General features: G+C 38.6%; 1 long non-coding RNA gene across 1 annotated transcript; it reads left to right on the top strand.

The window, feature by feature from the left end:
* Nucleotides 1–6: 6 nt before the first annotated feature.
* On the top strand, nt 7–2,223 carry LOC109705155. The gene is made up of 3 exons (XR_002214645.1): nt 7–1,252; nt 1,359–1,430; nt 2,167–2,223. It is a non-coding gene; the product is annotated as an uncharacterized LOC109705155 (long non-coding RNA).
* The last annotated feature ends 7,972 nt before the right edge of the window (nt 2,224–10,195 follow it).

Here is a 10,195-nt window from a genome sequence, read left to right as displayed (position 1 = left end):
GATTGACTGTTACTATCCATGTGTGAAATTACCATTTTAAGATGTTTTGGAGATGTTGCAGCAGTTGATTTCCGTAGTGGTTCTGCAAAGTGATGTCGAAATTGTTGCTATTCCTGCAATCCAGAGATGGTGAGCTGAACGAGTTTGTTTTGGCATTTGTCTCTCTGTTTGATGATGCTGTTTAACTGAACCTGAAAGATGGACCCTATTGAAACAGAAACGGAGCTTGCTATGCTCAAGTCGCAGTGGAATACATTTTCAGTGACCTAATGAATTCTCATGATAGTTTGATTCTCAAATGATGTTAGTTTACTTATGTGGTGTTGAAGTATATTAATCTTACGTTGATTAGAAATCAAAATTTTGGCCTATGAGGTTTTATTTATCTATTAGCTTAAGATTTTGGAGTGATTGGCTCTCTGAGTTAGTAATATTCTAGCTATGTAGTTTGCGCAATTGGATTTTTGAAGGTTATGGAGTTGGGGTGATAGCAAAAAGCTATGTAAAATGTAGCTTAGACTTTTCCATAATAGTTGTTATCAAAAAGCTGTAGAAAATGTAGCTTAGACTTTTCTCTCTGCTGGAGATTAGTTTATTGCAGTACATCTACTAGTTGGACCTGGCTAATAAGTGAAGCTATTATTGTCCTTTTAGGTTCTGTTTACTATTTTCTACCTCTTTTTTGGGTGGTTTTCTTTTTATTACAACATTAACTAAATTTGTAGGACCTAAATTTGTAGACCTAAAGTATTATTTTCTTGTCTACGTTACATTTCAAAGTTTTGCGCATAATTACTATGGTTAAGTTCTAAGATCATCATTTTATTAAGACCTAATGTAAATCTCCTGTTGCATTTATAGGGTGCTTTGTGTAATCATACTTCTATACCTTAACTTATTGTAGGACCTAAATTTGTTAGTAACTTTCTTCTTATGGTATGGCGTGGTGTTGGAGATTGATGTAAGTGACTTTCTAATCATAATTTTAAGAGGCTCTTTTTGTTTGATTTTGTTAGTAACTTTTTGTTTGATTTCATTGTGAGAGTCATGTACATGAAGACATGGTCCGAGCTATCAAAAAGATGATTTTTGATATAGAAGTAGTTTTGCAAGTATGGCATCTACCACTAAGCAGGTAATAGAATTTAGTTGGTTAAGCTGATTGCCGAGTTGCTTATTGTTCTTCTTATTTTACAGATTAAGAGTTTACTCATTCAGTCATATGCACGTCGTGGGTTGATGCATTTGCGAAGTGAGTCGTGTGCATTATCTTCGCCTATTGATATTATCTTTAACCCCTATTCATCAATAAATTTTGCGTCATTTTTTTCTAAATACTGACCACTCTTCCTGTATAGGGTATTGACCTCATAAAATGGGACAAGGCTAAAATCGGTTACTATGTTCGTGTTGATATTGCTGAAGGCTCAGTAAGTTTCTTTTTGTATGGAAAAGATAGCTTCTTATGTTGCATCTGATTATCTGTTTTGTAAAATGTTGGCCTTTCTGTGCTTACATTTTGTAATTTGACTTGCTCATAGAAAGTTTCTTTTTTAAAACTAAAACCGGAAAATATTAGCTCAAGCACTCTTCACCAATATTGTCGTTTCTGTTTTAACTTTTCTATAGAACTAACTTCATCCTTCATTACTCGCCTTATCATTCTAGTTATGGTCTGCTCTATTTAGAGTCTTATCTAACGTAATGATCATGAATCTGCACAAGGTAGAGCAGTACTTTTATCTAAAGAACCACGTGGACTTAGATATCTATGACTTACAAATCTTAATACCCATTTGGGGCTGGATGGGCAGTGAAAACAATTTTTTTTTAGAACTTCTGTTTAAAGAAAATTATCCGGTTTTGTATATGCATTAGTTTAAAACAGTTTAACATTATTCATTTGATAGTTGAAGAACAACAAATGGTATAACTTAATTATTTTGTGCAGTGTTTCTTGTGTCAATTTGATCCGACAGTTTTAAATTGGATTATTAATGTCTCGGTACTAATTTCGACGGAAATGATTTGTTTCAATTTATTGCGGAATTCTGTTGCATTTTCTTGTTACAGAACATAGGTAGTGCACTATTCTTTTTTTAAGGCTTTGGCAAATTAAGAATGTTGCATAAATTTGAATTAACTCAAATGTTATTTAATGTGCAGGTCCAAGTATAAATCGTGGAGCGATCAGAATGCGTTTATGCCTTTTTTGATTTTGTTTATCATACAATTTTTATTTTTTGTTTTTTTTCAGTGCCGTTTGTTTGTTATAATGTGAGTGGTCATTGTTCTTTGTGAAATTTTTTATTTAGTTTTATCATTTTAATACAATTTAAGAAACTTTTGTTGATTGTTTTTTTTTTTTTTCATTGCTTAATGTATATTTTGAGATGTAGTTTACTTTACTAAAGTTTAAATTACTAACTACATGTATAAATAAACTATTATACTTTGAATGCACAATGGGACACTTCATAAAGTGTCACTATTAAAAAAAAATCTTATTTTTTAAAAAAATTTTAGGGACATTATGTGTGTCCACTAAGAGAAGAAAAAGTACTTGTTGCAAAGTTATACTGTAGGGCGCAACTGAGTAGTCTAATGTTGTTCCGGTTTTGGTTCTTGTGAGCGTTTACATCGATTCGTTTCAAATTTAATCTCTCGCGGCTTATTACTAGCTTAGTCTAATGTTGTTCCTGTTTTGGTTCTTGTGAACGTTGACATCGATTCGTTCGAAATTACAACATTCGGGGCATAATTGAACATTATAATTAGCTTTTACTTCTAGTTCGATAGAATGAAAAATAGTTCTCGTTGCAAAGTTATACTGTTGGGGCACAACTGAGTAGTTTAATGTTGTTCCGGTTTTGGTTCTTGTGAACGCTGACATCGATTCGTTCCAAATTTACACTCTAGGGGCATAATAGAACAATATTATTAGATTTTACTCTTTGTTCGATAGAATGAGAAAAAGTACCCCTTGCAAAGTTATACTGTTAGGGCGCAACTCAGTAGTCTAATGTTGTTCCGATTTTTGTTCTTGTGAACATTGACATCGATTCGTTCCAAATTTACTCTTTCGGGGCATAATAGAACAATATAATTAGGTTTAACTCTTTGTTCGATAGAATGAGAAAAAGTACTCGTTGCAAAGTTATACTGTTATTGAGCAACTGAGTAGTCTAATATTGTTCCGGTTTTGGTTCTTGTGAGCGTTGACATCGATTTGTTTCAAATTTACCCTCTCGGGGTATAATATATAATTAGCTTTTACACTTTGTTCGATTGAATGAGAAAAAGTACTTGTTGCAATGTTCAACTGTTAGAGCGCAACTGAGTTGTTTAATGTTGTTCCAATTTTGGTTCTTGTGAACGTTGACATCGATTGGTTCCAAATTTACTCTCATGGGGCATAATAGAACAATATAATTAGGTTTTACTCTTTCTTCGATAGAATGAGATTGCAAAGTTATACTGTTAGGGTGCAACTGAGTAGCCTAATATGGTTTCGGTTTTGGTTATTGTGAACGTTGACATCGATTCGTTCGAAATTACAACTCTCGGGGCGTAATAGAACAATATAATTAGCTTTTAACTCTTTGTTCGATAGAATGAGAAAAAGTACTTGTTGCAAAGTTATACTGCTAGGGCGCAACTGAGTAGTCTCATGTTGTTCTTGTTTTGGTTCTTGTGAACGTTGACATGGATTGGTTCCCAATTTACTCTCTCGGGGCATAATAGAATAATATAATTAGGTTTTGCTCTTTGATCGATTGAATGAGAAAAAGTAGTAGTTGCAAAGTTATACTGTTAGAGCTCAACTGAGTAGTCTAACATTGTTCCGGTTTTGGTTCTTATGAACGTTGACAACGATTCGTTTCAAATTTACACTCTCGGGGCATAATAGAAGAATATAATTAGGTTTTGCTCATTGTTCGATTGAATGAAAAAAAGTACTAGTTGCAAAATTATACAGTTAGGGCTCAACTGTGTAGTCTAACTTTGTTCCGGTTTTGGTTCTTGTGAACGTTGACAACGATTCGTTCCAAATTTACCCTCCCGGGGCATAATAGAACAATAAAATTAGGTTTTGCTCTTTGTTCGATTGAATAAGAAAAAGTACTAGTTGCAAAGTAATACTGTTAGGGCTCAACTGAGTTATCTAACTTTGTTCCGGTTTTGGTTCTTGTGAACGTTTACATCGATTCTTTCCAAATTTACACTCTCGGGGCATAATAGAAGAATATAATTAGGTTTTGCTCTTTGTTCGATTGAATGAGAAAAAGAACTAGTTGCAAAGTTATACTGTTACGACGCAACTGAGTAGTCTAATTTTGTTCCGGTTATGGTTATTTTGATCGTTTACATTGATTCGTTCCAAATTTACACTCTCGAAGCATAATAGAAAGCTTTTACTCCTTATTCGATAGAATGAGAAAAAGTACTCGTTGCAAAGTTATACTGTTATGGCACAACTGAGAAGTTTAATATTGTTCCGGTTTTGGTTCCTGTAAACGTTGTCATCGATTCGTTCCAAATTTACACTCCCGGTGCATAATAGAACAATAAAATTAGGTTTTGCTCTTTGTTCGATTGAATGAGAAAAAGTACTTCTTGAAAAGTTATACTGTTAGGGCTCAACTAAGTAGTCTAACTTTGTTCCGTTTTTTGTTCTTGTGAACGTTTACATCGATTCGTTCCAAATTTACACTCTCGGGGCATAAGAGAACACTATAATTAGGTTTTGCTCTTTGTTCGATTGAATGAGAAAAAGTACTAGTTGCAAAGTTATACTGTTAGGGCTCAACTGAGTAGTCTAATTTTGTTCCGGTTTTGGTTCTTGTGAACGTTTACATCGATTCGTTCCAAATTTACACTCTCGGGGCATAATAGAAATCTTTTTACTCTTTGTTCGATTGAATGAGAAAAAGTATTCGTTGCAAAGTTATACCGTTAGGGCGCAACTGAGTAGTCTAAAGTTGTAAGGTACCGGATTTTAAATATAAAAATGGAAATAAATAAAAATAGTATGAGATACTATTTTTATTGGATTTATAGAAGTAAATTATAAGTCTAGAGTGACCCGTGTTGAAATGGAAGCGAAAACAGAAGATTTACAATTTTCTGTGAGAGACAGGGCAGACGAAAAATATCTGTACCGTGCTGCTAAACTGAATGTGAATAGTGTTCTTGGATAACTTGGAGGCCAAGTTTCCTAGATAACTTGGAGGCTAAGTTTCCTAGATAACTTGGAGGCCAAGTTTCCTATGAAACTTGGAGGCTAAGTTTTCTATAACACTTGGAGACCAAGTTTCCTATATATATATAGGGGACTTGAGCATTTTCTTTCTTTCTCCCTCACACTTGCAACCAAAGAGATATATTTCTCTCTCTCTAACAATTTCTCCACCAAAGAGAGGAATTGGATGTGCATTTGGAGAAGAAAAGAAGGTTGCTTGGAGGTGAAGTCTTCATCCTCTTCATTACTTGGTTTGAGGAAAAGCTTGTGTTTGAGGTGCTTAAATGCGTGTGAAGCGTCGGTTCGTCGATTCGTCGAGCAGGTGCGACGTTCTAGCAAAAACAAGCGCAGGCGGCCTTGTGTAGACCGATGAGTAAAGCGGCGACTAGGGAACGTGCAATTGAGAACCTAGCCTCGTGATAGCGGTAAAAGGTACACATAGAGGCGAGCCGAGCGAGGACCGCGGCAAGGGCATAGCGCCCTAAGTGAGCCTAGTTAGTAGTTTTTCCTTATGCATTAGAGTACCCTCGTGTACTAGTTGATATTTTGGATAGATATCAGAGAGCTACTTGTATTTTGAAGAAAACATGTACTTACATTTTGGAAGATGAAAATATAATATATTCAAATAATGTAAATGTTGAATGATTGTGATAGTTAGACTATCTCTCTTTATACACTTGTATGTCACTTGTGGTTCTTGCCCTTAGATGTATTGCACTTGTGTGCATCGTATTTGATCATGTATGTTATTTAAGCAAATTCCTGGGTGCTTAATTGTACATGATCTGGTTGCTTGGCCTTGGGCGGACAGGAGAGGTACTGTCCGTTCGGCGGTCCGTCCGATGTGCCCGAACCGTGCCAAATTGGTAGTGGATTCGAGGCGGGGCGTGACGTTTATGGTATCAGAAGCAGTTTTCGATCTGCGGACCTGTGGGTTATTGTCACGCCCCGCCCCGAATCCACTACCAATTTGGCACGGTTCGGGCACATCAGACGGACCGCCGAACGGACAGTACCTCTCCTGTCCGCCCAAGGCCAAGCAACCAGATCATGTACAATTAAGCACCCAGGAATTTGCTTAAATAACATACATGATCAAATACGATGCACACAAGTGCAATACATCTAAGAGCAAGAACCACAAGTGATATACAAGTGTATAAAGAGAGATAGTCTAACTATCACAATCATTCAACATTTACATTATTTGAATATATTATATTTTCATCTTCCAAAATGTAAGTACATGTTTTCTTCAAAATACAAGTAGCTCTCTGATATCTATCCAAAATATCAACTAGTACACGAGGGTACTTTAATGCATAAGGAAAAGCTACTAACTAGGCTCACTTAGGGCGCTATGCCCTTGCCGCGGTCCTCGCTCGGCTCGCCTCTATGTGTACCTGTACCCCAAAACCACACGGGGTGAGAACTATATAAATATAGTTCCCAGTGGGTTCGGCCGCCGACGCCGCCGGTTTTCCCACTAGGTCTAAGCTGGCACAGATAGAGAAGTAGAACATAGATAGATAGATATTGAACTGCAACTATGATCTATTGTGCCATCAAATGCAAGCAATGCATGAAATATCGTCTAGCAATAAGCCTACTATCATGATAATATCCTTCAACAATATAATGAAAACAAATACAATATAGTTATGCAATCCACTAACATATACTATGTCTAATCAGGGGATGAATGCAAATCCACTTATGCTATTCATATCATTACCCAATCCACTAGGCTACCCCGCCTAAGATCTCAAATCTCATAGGTACTCACCACAATCTAGTAGATGAAGAGGTGAAGAGCTACCCCGCTCTTCGCCCTGACTGATATCTCAAATCTCATAGGTGAGGAGCTACCCCGCTCTTATCTCACCCGTCTCACATCTCAAAGGTAATAGATGAAGAGCTACCCCGTGTTAATCTCATAGATATTGAGCTGCCCCGCTCAATCTCATAGGGGAAAAGCTACCCCGCCCTTCGCCCCAACTCACGTCCCAGTCCAATGGGTGAGGAGCTACCCCGCTCGTATCCCACCCGATGAGCTACCCCGCTCATGAGCTACCCCGCTCGTGTGACAACTCCGGCAATGGGTGAGGAGCTACCCCGCTCGTATCCCACCCAGTGAGCTACCCCGCTCGTGAGCTACCCAGCTCGTTTGACAACTCCGGAGTGCACTGCTTGTGTGGAGCGACCATCACAAGCTCAAAACAGACTTGTGAGTATGATCCAATCCTCACCAACTGAGGATACCCTGTCAACTAGGTTAACAAACACTCGAAAATCCACCTATCCCTAGGTTCATGTCAAGTGTCTCAACCACACTAATCAACTCACACTAGGGAATTGAACTATCCCTATGTTTGATGCCATAGTGTCTCAATTACACTAGTTCTCATGCAATATGCCATGACTAGGGAAACTTACCTATTCCCTATGCTCAAATGTCACAAGTGTTTTTATTACACTAAGTTCCAATGCCACTCGTCATGTTGTTAACTAACATTGTTTACATGCCACTCGTCCAAGTCATAGTGTTTTCTATACACTAGTTCGCATGTCACTAGTTTTCATCATCAAGTCCGAGTTTACCATTTTCTTATCACTATAGGATCTCATGTCATAAACCCTAATCCTCATGCATTCTAGATTTAAGTGTTAAGTCCATAATACTACACAACTAGACATGCATGCAAGGAAATAGAAATGCAACTATACATACATCCTATAATGCATAAGAACCATATGTGCAGTATGACCAAAAATCTAACTCGGACATAGAAGGAAGCCCGATTGCTTCGGATGGACACCCCCCACCTTTTACCGCTATCACGAGGCTAGGTTCTCAATTGCACTTCCCTAGTCGCCGCTTTACTCTTCGGTCGCACCTGCTCGACGAATCGACGAACCGACGCTTCACACGCGTTTAGGCACCTCAAACACAAGCTTTTCCTCAAACAAAGTAATGAAGAGGATGAAGACTTCACCTCCAAGCAACCTTTTTCTTCTCCAAATGCACCTCCAATTCCTCTCTTTGGTGGAGAAATTGTTAGAGAGAGAGAGATATATCTCTTTGGTTGCAAGTGTGAGGGAGAAAGAAAGAAAAGGCTCAAGTCCCCTATATATATATATAGGAAACTTGGCCTCCAAGTTTCATAGGAAACTTGGTCTCCAAGTGTCATGGAAACTTAGCCTCCAAGTTTCATAGGAAACTTGGCCTCCAAGTTATCCAAGGACACTATTCACATTCAGTTAAGCAGCACGGTACAGATATTTTTCGTCTGCCCTGTCTCTCACAGAAAATTCTAAATTTCTGTTTTCGCTTCCATTTCAACACGGGTCACTCTAGACTTATAATTTACTTCTATAAATCCAATAAAAATAGTATCTCATACTATTTTTATTTATTTCCAATTTTATATTTAAAATCCGGTACCTTACATACTCCCTCTCTGATATCTATCCAAAATACATCATGTCATCTATAACCATGCACACGAGGGTGCTCTAGTACAATAGGAAAGCTCTGCTAGCTAGCAAGGGCGCTACGCCCTTGCCGCGGTCCTCGCTCGGCTCGCCTCTAAGTGTACCTGTACCCCAAAACCACACGGGGTGAGAACTATATAAATATAGTTCCCAGTAGGTTCGGCCGCCGACTCCGCCGATCTTCCCACTAGGTCTAAGCTGGCACAGATAGAGAAGTAGAGACATAGATAGATATTGAACTGCAACTATGATCTATTGTGCCATCAAATGCAAGCAATGCATGAAATATCGTCTAGCAATAAGCCTACTATCATGATAATATGCTTCAACAATGTAATGAATACAACTATGACACAGTTATGCAATCCACTAACATATACTATGTCTAATCAGGGTATGAATGCAAATCCACTTATGCTATTCGTGTCATTACCCAATCCATTAGGCTACCCCGCCTAAGATCTCAAACCTCATAGGTACTCACACCACAATCTAGTAGGCGAAGAGGTGAAGAGCTACCCCGCTCTTCGCCCTGACTGATATCTCAAATCTCATAGGTGAGGAGCTACCCCGCTCATTTCTCACCCGTCTCACATCTCAAAGGTCATAGATGAAGAGCTACCCCGCTCTAATCTTATAGGTAATGAGCTACCCCGCTCAATTCTCATAGGGGAAGGGCTACCCCGCCATTCGCCCCAACTGACTTCCCAGTCCAATGGGTGAGGAGCTACCCCGCTCGTATCCCACCCGGTGAGCTACCCCGCTCGTGAGCTACCCAGCTCGTGTGACAACTCCGGCAATGGGTGAGGAGCTACCCCGCTCGTATCCCACCCAAAAATAAAACTTAGACATAAAAGGAAGCCCGGTTGCTTCGGGATGACACCCCCCACCTTTTATCGCTATCACGAGGCTAGGGTTTCGATTTCGTGATTTTTGGAAGCTTTCGCTACAAGCTGCGGCAATCTGTACCTTAACGGCTTCGTTCTTTAATATCTTCGCGTACGTTCGTTGTATCGCCGAACCGACTTCGCCAACGCGTCAGAAAACCTAACAATTAGGTTTATACATGATCAATTTAGATCAAAACCGCTCACAAGAAAAACCCCTCTTTTGATGCCCTAAGATGCAACTATGCAAGAATTCATCATTTGATCTCTAAATTCGAGCATCAACCATCTATTTAGCATCTAGGAGTTTCACTAAACCCATTTCTAAGGCATACAACTCATTACTTAGCAATCTACCATTGTTCAACTTGCTCATAATGCATTCTATTTAGCATTTACATCATTTGAATATATTACATTTTCATCTTCCAAAACATCCTCTAGTACACGAGGGTACTCTAATGCATAAAGGAAAAGCTACTAACTAGGCTCACTTAGGGCGCTATGCCCTTGCTGCGGTCCTCGCTCGGCTCGCCTCTGTGTGTACCTGTACCCCAAAACCACATGG

This window comes from Ananas comosus, unplaced genomic scaffold (genome assembly GCF_001540865.1).
Source record: "Ananas comosus cultivar F153 unplaced genomic scaffold, ASM154086v1, whole genome shotgun sequence".
In the NCBI taxonomy this organism is placed as follows: Eukaryota; Viridiplantae; Streptophyta; class Magnoliopsida; order Poales; family Bromeliaceae; genus Ananas; species Ananas comosus.
The sequence above is the reverse complement of the archived record's forward strand: the minus strand, read 5'-3'. Positions and strand labels throughout refer to the sequence as shown.